The sequence below is a fragment of the Anopheles moucheti genome, chromosome 2 (assembly GCF_943734755.1).
Source record: "Anopheles moucheti chromosome 2, idAnoMoucSN_F20_07, whole genome shotgun sequence".
Lineage (NCBI taxonomy): Eukaryota > Metazoa > Arthropoda > Insecta > Diptera > Culicidae > Anopheles > Anopheles moucheti.
Window position 1 is genome coordinate 32,386,883 of NC_069140.1, and position 13,306 is coordinate 32,400,188.

The following is a 13,306-nucleotide window of genomic DNA, read 5'->3' on the forward strand; positions in this document are numbered from 1 at the left end:
CTTCACTGCTCTGCCGTACGGTGGAGACGCCCGGTACACCACCAGTCAAGGCACAAATCCTACGGAACGGCGGGGAAGAAGGTATATTAACCGGCAAATCAGCAAAGCTCGCAAAAGAAGGAAATAGCGGAAAAGCTACTAAAATCAGCCACCGTTTTATTACCGACCCGTCTCGAAAGTGGCCCCTAAGCAAAAAAAAAACACAGTCAGCCACCGTACAGTACGGGCAACCGGGCTTTGCTTTCACCATTTTTGCAAAGCCAAACACCGCAGCTAAAGCACAGATTTGGTGGTGTAAATTAGTTCTAAAGAGAGCTAACATCTCTCCATGGGGTGATTCCGCGCGCACGTAATATTCCCCGGCACCGAATCTAAACGTGCCAATATAACCAGACGGCAAAACGATGTCAGGCGTACAGCGCCCGGAAAATGGAACAAAGCTGAGGGTGGAAAAAAAATGCTCACCCTGTTAATGGGGGGAAAAACCTCAGCTATTTTCATCATCTTTGGCCCCCATAGCCCCGTCGGCAACGTTAGTCAATCTATCCATCGAATCCTCCAGCTGGCGCGGTTACTCCCCCAGCGTTACCCCAGCGATATCCGGCCTTTTCTATAGAACGCTGATTGGAGAGGATCTATTCAGAGCTACTTTCACTGTACTTACTTACTTCCGGCTTCTTTATTCTATCCAGTATGGCCCGTTTTTGTTGTACTCAACGCTTGCTCCTTTCGATTGCCATTATTTTTTTCTTTCTTGTGTTCGTGCCTCACCCTACTAACCACCACAGCTACCCGTTCTGTTCGTGTTCCTTTTTTCGTTTTCTCTCTCTCTCTCTCTCTCTTCCTTCCCGTGCCCATCTCCTGTACCCCATCTGCCCATCAACCGCCAAATGATCTCCCATGATGCGTTCCTTGCCCGGGGACATAAATCGCTTTCGCGCTGCCACATTATCCAAAAGTTCGAAAGAAAAGCTATTTTTCTTTCTGCCTGCGGCATCTACCCACCACCAGTTTCTCCTTCGTTACCCGACACTTACCGAATTTCGTTGTGCGTTTTTACTTTCCATTTTCAGCCAACTTCCACGAAACGGTGGCTCAATTTTTACCATCAAACACACACGCACGCATACGTCACATGCTGTTCGATTTTAATCCCAAATATATTGGAAAAACCGCCACACTCTTTGCGGCATGCCATGCGTCGCCCCGTTCATTGCCGATCGGAATCGAAACACGAACATTATGCGCTCCCGCTGTGTGCTATCTTCCTATCGATCCTGTGGTCCGATCTCGTGCGTGCTCCTGTGGAACCAACTTCCGGCGTTTGAAAGAATACTTTTTCTCCCTCGTGCAACTTTCTTTTCACAACAATCATTTTACTGAATACACATTGTTCATGGCAATCTTAAATCACAAGCTAGCAAATTTTTTAAAAGCTCATTTTTGGGATGTGAAATACACCCACAATTTTGTATTAAGAAATAACATATTTTAACAATTTTTCAACTAGTTTTATATGGCGTATCACTCATTTTTACCACTTGCCTTAAATGGCTTTGGTGCCACATAATGTTATACGCCCGTATAGCCTAAATCGCTTCATTTCTATCAACTCCTTAGAAATTGCTTGCGTAAAGCTTCGCTTATCAGTATTGTAATCATTTCTCCCTTTATACGCTATGCCAGCATTATCTTCTTACCGTCAGAATGTCAACCATCCCTACGCGCAATACGTCCACCGGACTGGTTGCTTCCATTCGGTCTATTAACTGTCCACGCTTGATCGAAATTTCCCCATTATTATGTACATAAATACATACGGAAGCTGAACGGATACTGCTCACAATACCGACATTGTGTCAGCTGTTGGCATTGGGTCCACGCTCCAACATTTCGCTAAATTTTTGTCACCCCTCGAGGCGCATGACTTAGTTTTACCTCATTTGCTACACTCACTCCTGACCCCGCGGGAACAAACAATCGATGACTTATAGTTTACGGTTGATTTGGAAACTGATGTCCGACCCACATGCGTGTCGCTTTCAACGGGTAATCGAACGGACTGTTTCTTCGCCAACAGAATGGCTGTGCTTGCGAGAGGAATGTCGGCTGTCGTGGTGGGTGATTTATGTTTATGCTAGCTCAAGCCCAGAAAAGAAGAACGGACTGCTTTTGAAAATCAGCCCCACCGTCAGAAGAATAAATAAGAGCTATGCTTATTAGCGGGAAAACGAGGAAACATCCTCCTGCCATAAATCAATAGTTCAAACAGAACCTAATTCCCTTAACTTGTGTGGGTGTTTGCACAACAAGAGCAAGAAATTCAATATCCACCAAAACAACTTTCTATATGTTCTAACTTTTTGCACCTAGTAAAAAAATGTGGCAAGAAATTAGTAAGTTTTCTTCTAAAATTGCTATAAAGATCTACTTGTACTTATCCATCCTTTCGTTTTTCTCTTGCTTACTGCCTAAATGTATGCAACCCGCTATACAACATACTACATTTTGTTCATTATATTTATGTTATATCCATTATTTTATGCATTATATTCAAAAACTAAATAAGAACCGACCTGAAGTAGAATCTACACTTGTTCGAATAATTTTTCGCTCACTGGTTTTGCATCAGCTTTAAAATCGACGCCTTCAGGCAATGTTCATCATCGTATGATACTGCATAAAAGCATCATATCACTTCAACGCCTGCGAAAACCTAACAGAAGCTCTTTTTTTTTTTGGATTTCCCCGCTGCCTCCAGTCTTTCCATTGCCCCGACCCACCTTCAACTGCTCCAGCCCGGCGGCCTGCTTTCTTTAATAATAAATGAATTATAAGCTACTTCAATCAGCACTTAATTAAATGTAGCTACGGCGCTGACCACTTTAGCACTTTAAAGCAGTGGACAGGCGTTCGCACAAAGAGCCAGCCAGCTGAAACGGCAGTGCACGGTGATAAAAAGTTGCCTAAGCGAAGCCCCGGTACATAATGCAGGCCGAATGTGCAGTCACGGTGGCATCGCTAATGAGCGGCAGAACTAAAATTAGCACAACCGAACAGAAGCGGCACAATGCCATGAATGCGGTACTTATTTATCCGACACGTATTTGATAAGCTTTTTACGGTGGCAGAGAAAAGCAGGAACAATATAATTTGAAATATAATTTCTGTCATTTACCGTAGTTCGTCCGTCTAGGCCTTTTTCGTTCTAAATTTCCTCACGTTGTTTTATATTAACTTAAGCTTTAAAACATACACACAAATGTTAATCAACTATTTTCCCCACGTCCAACCATTCGGGGCGCTCGCAGTGCTACGTTGCAAAAAAAAAAACAAGTAGCCTCCGGGCTGCAAAACCGTAAAGCAAAACCACAACTAACGGGAAAACCTACGTGAAACACATCCCAACTGCGCACTAGTATCAGTTCAGTAGGTTCTTGCACTGCTCTCCATCCATCCTTTCCATTCCATATTCGTTGCAAGTTCTCGCCCACGTCAAACACATCCACAGCCTCATGCGTATCTCGTACAGGCAACTCCAGCCCTTCCCTCAAGCGTTCTGCAGCATGATCAAAAGTCTGCCAAACAAATCGGCCGCAACCGTACCCCGTAGTCCGACACTGAAACTGAGGAAAGTTCTCCTGAAACCCGTGAGTGGTACTGAGAACTAAGGTGATGCGGGGGATGAAAAAAGCCAACAAACCTCCGTGCGGTTTTTCCACATCAACACCCACACAAACGCACACGAAACCGTAGCAATACACTTCGGTAATTCACTTCGGTGCGATTCCGCCTACGGCGGGTTGGAATTGTGAAAAGCATTTTTGCCACAATACGCGCGATCGAACAAAACTGACCGCTGGCTACCGTGAAGCCGGGGACACGATTTCACGATCGAAAGCGACAGAAAGATTACATACAAACGCGTTAGCAAGAAATACTCCACCGAAAGACATCAAAACCTGATTGGTTGACAAAGCGCCTCACCAGACTAATGGTACGACTTCTTGTTTCTTGGAGCTCGAGAAACTTTGTGTGCATTTGTCTTGATATTTTGGTGACCTTGCCCACCCCCGCACGTACCTTCGACGCAACATCAGTTCGCTGCGAACAAGCTGTGATTGATGTTTGTCCAGAGCATTAACAAACAAAACCGATACCGGTAACGGCTCTATAGTGCTTTTCAAAGAGTTTTCATTTGTTGCACAGCATAAATGTACTCCATTAGTGAGCCAATAACAAAAAAAAAACAAGAGCAACTCTGATTTGCCGACTGAAGCCTCCTATTTTCCTTCATCATGCACGGAACCGCACTGGGAATGGTATTGAATAGATAGATGAATTGATGAAGCTGCTAGCGCAACATAACGGCGTATGTAAGATACAGACGATACGCAGAAAAAATGGTTCGACTATCTGTAGTGAAAGGTTCGCTATTTATGGGAATACATCTAAATCAGAATACGAAACCCATCCGGGGGCAGTAACGCGCAGTATTTATGTGCAGCCGGCACTGGCACGCCTTTGTCCACACGCATCTTGTGAGTGTACGCGGAAAAATTCACCAGACACGCTGCTATGGTAGCAAAGTCGATTCGGTAGCCTTCTTGCCACCAGCGTAAGTGTCCGTGTGGCTGGTTCGCATCTCCCCGAGGATACGTTTTTCACCGGTTTGACAATGGCCGGTACAATTGTCGACGCTGTTGCGTGTGCGTGTATGTGTGTGTGTGTGACGCTAGAAGCATCCTTCTTCCCCACCATTAAGCGGATAATGGCTTCCGGGAGTTGTGCCGGCTAGAGCTTTATGCCGATGCGTATAAAATGTTCTCTCCGTAACTGTGCCTAGGTCCATTAATACACCATTAAATTGAATCAACCGACTGGTGGAACCGGGCAGTCAGCGTATCGTGCCGATACTGTTCGAACTCGAATTGGAACGTGTATTGTGGTTTTTATTTACGTAAAATACGTTAGCAAGCGTTATAGGGAATAAAATTGTTTGGGGAACTTTTTTAGCTACTGAAAGCTACATCAATTATCTTTTCGGCGACTAGAATGAAAGAGTTGTTATATTGGCTAGTAATGGGGCAGATCATACCATAAATTAGAAAGCTTAAACATTTTGCCTGAATCTGTCAAATAATCCAGGTACCGGGTTGTATCATTCTGAAAAGATTCGTAAAAGATATAGCATTTTGACATACAAGATGCCATAATGGATCATGTTAACGGAACCACAATTAGAGAATAATCGATTAAAGTTTAGAAAGTCAGCTTTAAACTCCATTCATTTGCAACAAATTATAAGACTGGTGCAATAATCATTTATTTGTTGTTTTCATACAAAACTTTGTTTACATTTTTGGCGTATGGGAATCGGGGCTAAAAGTGGTTCAGACCCGCAAGCAAAATGCTTTATTTTGACATTTGTTTAGCAGCCTTTCATTAGGGAAACAATCTTATCCTTTTTCCTATGCTTAACTTGGCTTGCCATATGTAAGGGGAGCTAAAAGCAGATAAGCCTGGAAACGTCAAAACGCATACTAACAAACTGGATTAGAGTATGATTCCGGCCAACCTCAAAACAACTACTTTCAGGCTAATATTATTTCTAGCATATTGTATACATCTAGGCGTAAATATGAGAACAGATCATACTTTGTCATACCTACATATTTCAAAAGCTTTTGCAATATGCTGACCTATCTCTCGATTAATTTAAGGGTATAAAGTTAAACAACTCGAATTAATGTTAGTTAGAATTTTAAAGTTAGAACATTTTAAGACGAAAGCGTTAAAATAATGGATGGGGAATCACACTTTAAGTCAAATATGGCTAATTTTAGTTCAAATCTTCTAAAAAAATTGTATTGTCTCGACATTTGTCAAGCAGCTGACCGAAGCTTTCGTTAGGCTAAAAGTATTTCCCACTATTCTTAAGCTAACTTGGCTAACTTATTAGTATGAAAAACCGATTAAGTATGTAAGCGATTAAGGTTCCAAACCGATGTATGATCTAACCCCTAGTCCTACATCTTTAAGGATATAATTAAGTTCCCCAATTGATCTAGTTTAACTATGCGTGAAATATATTATTATGACAACAATTATTCAAATAAAAACCTTCTTCGATTCGATTCCCTCCTTAAATACACAGAGCATTCTTTCAAGAAAGCTCCCATCATCGCCTCACACAATTACCGTCTCACAACGTAGCTTCCCCTTACGTTCGCACCATTTACTTCCAATACACCGCTTTAACACCTTCCGCTTAATCTGAGCGCCACACACAGATACACACCAGAACGATGCCATTTCCATTCCCAACCCATTCCAACCAACGAACACTATCCGTCACACACGTGCAGCGACGGATGATGGTGACGGGTTCCGGGTTACCCGCATAAATACTCCAAGATTTTCCAACCCATTAGAAAAGTCAGCTCCAGTGCTGCTCACCACCTTACCAGCCACACCACACACACACACCCACACTGGGGGACTCATTTGGCGGGGTGGGCACAGTGGACTAAATACAGTGGAAGCGAGAAAAACCAAAATCGGTTGCAGGCTCCAGCTAGACGTTACCGAACAGAAGCACCGAGTACGAGCTAAAGGAATCCGGTCGAATGCAATGCCAGCAGCATAGGCAACACTCGAGCAGCTTGAAGTAGAAAGAGCGCCAACAGCAGCGGGTATTAGCACGTGCGGCGTGGGTAGAAGGCGACGGACGTACAACAAAAACCAGATGAAGTGGTAGTTAATGAGGCAAGTAACAATGCATTCATTATTTTCCCTGCCAGTACAGTACCTTGCTTCCTTTGGCGATACTATTTTAATGCTCCCTTTCGCTTGCTTCCGAGCTTTGCTTTCCGAGACATATGGGAAATGCTCCGGCGTGTTCCTAGCGGCCATCCTTTCCGAGCACTCGCTCGGTTCTGCTACTGCTGGCTGCCGGCTGTGGTTTTGTGTTTCTTTGCTACTTAAGCAGGACTTATCCCAAAGCGCTCTGTTGCTGTGCAGGGGCATGTGGTAGGTGTGTGTTGTTTCTGATGCTGCCACTGCTTTCAGAGTTGTTTGCATTCCTTCTAAACCAACTCAACCTAGCCACCCATTGCAAAGCAAACATCAGTCCACCGTTTCGTTCGTCCTGTGTGTGTGTTTTTTTTTTTTTACTTTCTCCTTGTCGTTTTGCATACTTTCTTGATTTCACAGCCCAGAGGGTTGTCTCCATTAGGTGAATCTTGCCGATCCATTCCTGTCCCCTTTCATCTCGACCCGGTGCGTCTCGAGATTAACCGAAATGGAAGGTGCTTCCATAGCGAGAAAAGCGACAACAAATGCTTTGGAAAGCAAAACGAAACTGCTTTGAAGCAGTGCGTCTTTGGCCTGTTCGCTCAAGGGGACAGCTACGAAAACAACTCGTGACCGTGCTCCAATACCAATCCTAAACCCAGCCCCCTACTCTTCCCATCTGGCCGGAAGAATGGAACCGGATCAATGGTGAACCTTGATCGACGAGTGTTTAAAAAGCGACGTCCCTGTTTGTGTTTTATCTTTTGTGCATCTGGGTGGAAAATCAGGATTCATTATCGTTCCCAGCCAACCGACCGGTGCACGCTGTGAGCGGGTCTGCCTAAACTGCCTGCAAACTTCGGCCCGGGACGCGGAAAAACATGGACCCGATTGAGCTGTAATGTTGTTACGTTAAAACTTACCCAAGCAAACAGGTTCGGTTGCCCGGTTTCTGCTTCAGAAAGCTAATTAACATATTTGAACTGACGAAGCACAAACGGACGCGTACTGCAACAATGATGAACGGGGCTTATTTTAAGAACCGTTTTCCGATGCGCACCACTCGCCTGGGCCAGGTGTAGTAACAGGCGGGAAATTTAATTAATTTGATACGCTCGAATAACACGCGACCGTGCAGGTGTGTCATTCGATTAGGGGATGTAAATCATGCCGGTTCTATTACTGTGCATGAAAGTGTTCCTTTCGCAAGAAGTGCATTTTCTTTGTTGTACAACCATTATTATACCACACTCAAACACTACGATGTTAATGTTTAATCAATCTGTTGAGAAATGTAAATCATTTACATGAAACTTTAGTGAAGAACCGTACAAATCATGAGATACTCTCAAAATATTTATAAAATCTAAGAGATTCACGACTCCTCAAAGATTCATTAATTCCCAACTGATCGTAATTCTCCAAACATTCATGAATTGCTTAAATATTCTGATTTTATGCCTTTTTTATGTCTGAAAAATAGGAGGTTCTTTACCGACGAAAGACTCCAAATGGTTGTAGCATTCGTTTATGAATTCGTAGATATACCTAGATAGGGATTAGTGCACCTTTAAGGATTCATAAATATCTGAGAAATCATGAAACTCCAGAATCTGGGTCTGATGCTTCCAATAGGTCTCAAGACGATTCATTCGAGCGAAGTTTCACTAACAGCCTTCAAACAGTCGTCAGCTAAGTATGGTTCACTAATCACATGCAGCTCTCTGGCACTTTAATGGTGGTTTTTCGTCGAAAAGCAAATATCGTATCCCCATGCAAAGTTTGTTTAATATCACCAAACTCGATTAAATGTTTGATTTTAATCTAAACTTGATTTAATTATGCCGCACAATACTAAAATGTAAGTACAAAATTTCATATACTGGCTCTTTGAAACATATTCCATGTTTATATTTACGATATTTGGCTCTTTGCTTCGAAAATTTTGCAGACTGAAGTTATTTTTAAGTTACTAAAACTGCCTACTATTGGTGACAAAAAAACTATTGAAAACACGCCTACGCTGTCACTTTTACTTTAACTACCTATTAACGATAATATTTAAGCTACAGATTGCATACTTTTAGGCGTTGTTATGCAATCACACAACCAGCCATTCATTTCATAAACATAACTCCCAACTTTTTTATGGAGACTTTCCTACTAGTTTTGTTGAAGTTTCCGCCAGAAGCACACACAGTTTAACATTTATCTAAACAATAGTAAGATTATCCAACGTTTAAAACAAAACATTACAGCACAGCTTAACAAACTCTCATCTCATTGTCATAGCTCACCAACAATTACAAGCATTTGTCGTCAAATAATTTGTAACGCATACATTTACCCACCCAATCCACAACGCAAACACCACAAACCTACCGGCGATGGCAAATGACACAATGAAACATTATGCTTCGCGGAGGGAACGTTTTACAGCAAACCGTCAAGGCAACCAAGCATCATTCGCTTATTCGTTGAAGTACAAAATAAAACAATAACAAATAAACAAAGTAACCATCGTAGGTTAGACAACAACAAACAAAACAACGGTGAAGAAAGAAATGCAATCTTCTCATTCACGTTCTACCCTCTGCAACTGTCACCCTCAAACGGCAACGGCTCTGTGCAGTAGTGGCAATGCATCAAAGCGATTGCATTTTAAAAGCGGTACGGCTACTGTCAACACTCACTTTACCGACCGACAGAACGGTGCTGCGTCTGCCCTTGCCGGTGGTTCGCTGATGGCACGTTAAATGGAAAACCCTTTTGCCTTTTTTTCTTCTCAACCCATAATGGAAAAGGGAAAATCAGACCCGGGTAATACACGGTACACAATTTTATGCTTTTTGTTGTGTATTTCTTTCCCTGTTTTTTTGCATTTGCTTTTGCTACAATTAACCACCATAGGCAATGATGCAATGAAAGAAAAAATCGCTTCAAGAAATCCCTCTTGTCCTGCGGGGTGCTTATGTTTCGCTTTCTGCTTCTGTTTTCTGTGTGGTGGTTGAAACAATTCAACCGTTTCCTCTCGATGTATCTCGACGGATAAACCTGAGGGTCCGTACACCCCACCCAAGAGCAACGACATCAACCATCGCCGGGAAAACCTCCCATCGGGTGGTGGGTTTTGCTTCAAGCTGGGTGAAGTATTTACTTTAGGCGGTTACCCGTCCTGCCCATGCCGTGCCCGTACCATGCACGTCACATTTCCGGCCCCGGTGGAAACTGGCTTTATCAACACCATTTTCCGCTGGCCGCTTCCACTTCCGCATAAAACACTTCCACTTGATGCTTTTTGTTTTAGCGGAGCGCACCTCCGCAGCTGGCAGCTTCTTAAGAAACTCGTTTTATGCTCGTCTGGGTTTGGTCCCCCGTCGCCAGGGTACTATCCCGCCGTACATTTAACCGTCCCCTTCACAATTACTGCTTGCCTATTTTGAATCGCAAATGTTAAAGCGTTACGTTGCAGCTAGTGTGGCCACCGTACAGAGTACGCGCTCAACAAACTTGTTTCGCGCGGCTTCGATCCATTGGTGGTGAATCATTTCGAGCAGCTTGCTTCACCGTTGCCGTTTTGCTTTGGCGCAGCCCGAAACCCATCATCAAGTCATCCATTCAATGAAATTTAGCAATCTTGCGTTCGTTTGTAAGTTTCGAGAGCAACCCGGAACCCGGTGCGGTTCCGCACGCGCACAGTGCACTGTTGCACAAACTTTTCCTTCCGCAACAGGCGTCTAAGTGGGCTGCTGGAAAAGGGTACCTTGGGCTAAGTTTTCCACCACCCAAGCAAATAGTAGCTGATGCAACATCGTACACTTGGCTAAAACAACCGGGCCGAGCGTACAACAGGTTTTGCAATCGTTCATTCCGTTGATTGTTGCTGACGAATGGGCAAATTTACATGCCCCTTGTTTAAAGTTGTGATTTAATTAATTTACGAGCTACCAGTGATAAGCAACAGATAGCTTGGTACACTGGGAAGTAAGCGTGGAAATAAAGTAAATAAAACACAGAGGATACAAATATTATAAAAGGCAAATAAACCATTCCAAACCCGTAATTTCTCCAACAGAAAATGTTTGTAAACGGGTACAAATGTAACTATTTTAAAAACGTGGCATCTGCATTGTACTTAAGCATGAATTTAATGACATATGCGCCTGAAAGTATGCAATTCGCATTGAAAAGGTCGATTAAATCGTCAACATTCCTTGCTTTTTTCAAATAGCTCCATGCATTAGCATTTTATTCGCATTTTAATTTAAGCACAGCATACATTCGTATCGGAATTTCCATGTAAGTCATCATATTACAGTTCGCTTTAAGCAGCAACTAATCCCCCAGCACCATTTCTGCACGCTAACTACCCACCAACAGTGGGTGCGCTCACAGCATAACTCATTTGCTAAACCTTTCCCGGAAACTAATTACACTGTTTGCAGGTCTGTTTCATTGAGCGCACATCCCTAATCGATTTCACCTTCACCAGCTCCAATAGCAAGGGCGCACGCTGTGCACACACGTGCAAGAATCGATGATGGGTTCATAATCACCCCCGGTTGCCCATTCCGTGCATTCCCTATCACATACAACCGCAAAATGCATTCCCCCATGGCGTGCAATTATTAATTTTAAATCTCGTATTAAATGCGCTCACAAACGAGCGTTTGGAATTTTAGATCGCACCACTCCCGGGATACCAAATTTTAGACCCCAGTTTCTGCTCGGGCTGTTCCCATTAACGATGAACTTGCGTTCAGCGGAAGCGCGGTCTAACGTACTGCGACTGGAAGTGGTTAAGCTCGTGCAATATTCACGATGCTACCGCTGCGATGCACTTGCATACTTCTTGCTTAATGGTGCAGGGCAAGTTGTTACGGCTTTTTACTCGCTGTTTACACAACTGGATGTGATATTTGCACTACGGGCCGCACGGGAATCATGAATGCAAGCCTCGAAACATGCACCTACACTGTGCACATTTGGGATGATGTCCCACGACCGTGCATTTCGGTGTATTTAATCGACACTACACTCAGCCACACACACACACATTCACTGCGACGGCGTTGCCACGTTGTGCGATATGCGACGATAACCGCAAACCCGGCATTCAATTCATGGTTCTTATCGGTGCAAAAAGTTTAATTATAACGCTATCAATAATTTTATCACCAGACACCATTTTGTGGAAATCATCGCTACCGTGGCAACAAACAATGAACTACTTGGATGAACACGATCTCACACAGCAATAGATATCGCTCTTGCGTTTCTATCGAGCCGAATTTTCGCGGGTGACGGTTATGTACAGATGGTGCAAAAGATTCTATTATCCCGGTGCACTGCTTGATCAATGCATCGCTTACCGGGTGGAAGTAATTGAATGCAAAAGTGCAGTGGCACACAAATTAATTTCGTGTGTCCAATGGTTATCAAGCCCCACTAAATTAACGGTGATTTTGTACTAAAAATGCCGCACGATGCGCTCGTTGGGCTGTGTTAAATCGAGTTGTATTTCATCGTATTTGTACAATTAACACGTACAACCATTAATTGCGTCTCCTTTCGCTACTAACCAGGCACCAGGCGTTTTCATTCGCTTCCAATCAAACACCAGGCGTCTCCATTCGCTTCCAATCAGGCACCAGGCGTCTCCATTGAAATGATGACCTTTCCGTACAGAAGCTCACACGATCGCACATAGCAATAGATATCACTCTTGCGTTTATGAGCCGAATTTCCGCTGGTGACGTTTATGTACAGATGGTACAAAAGATTATATTATCTTGAAGATCTATTATAGATCTATGCACCGCTTTCCGGGTGGAAGTAATTGAATGCAAAAGTGCAGTGGCACACAAATTAATTTCGTGTGTCCAATGGTTATCAAGCCCCACTAAATTAGCGGTGATTTTGTACCAAAAATGCCCCACGATTCGCTCGTTGGGCTGTGTTGAATCGAGTTGTATTTCGTCGTATTTGTACAATTAACACGTACAACCATTAAATTGCGTTTGCTCTATGATTGAAACAATCACATTCGAAATACGTAAGAATATTTAAATAAATGTATATTATACACTATATTGGCATAATAAAGCACTTCATTGGATTGCTCCAAAACCCGTCGTCACAGATTGGGCAGTTATCAATGCTGGAGAAAATGGTCCGACTTTCTATAATCACAAGCCGCATTCGCTCAATCCATTTGCCTGCTACCACGGTTGCTATTTCAGCCAAAAACATTAACGTCTTTCCTTCGGACGCCAATCCAATTATAGCTCCAAATCCACCCATCGAAAACCAGGGGACCACGCCCTCTATCTTCCAGCTGCGTTCCCTTCTGGAACGCATTGTGACAACGGGCTGCTCGAAAGCCGGCTACCTTCACTCAGCAACAGGAAGCATCAACAATTCGATGAGTTTCGTTCAGATCCTAAACAAACGCCAACAAAAAAAACAACCAAACAAATTATCTAAAATCCAACACAACACGAACCCACAG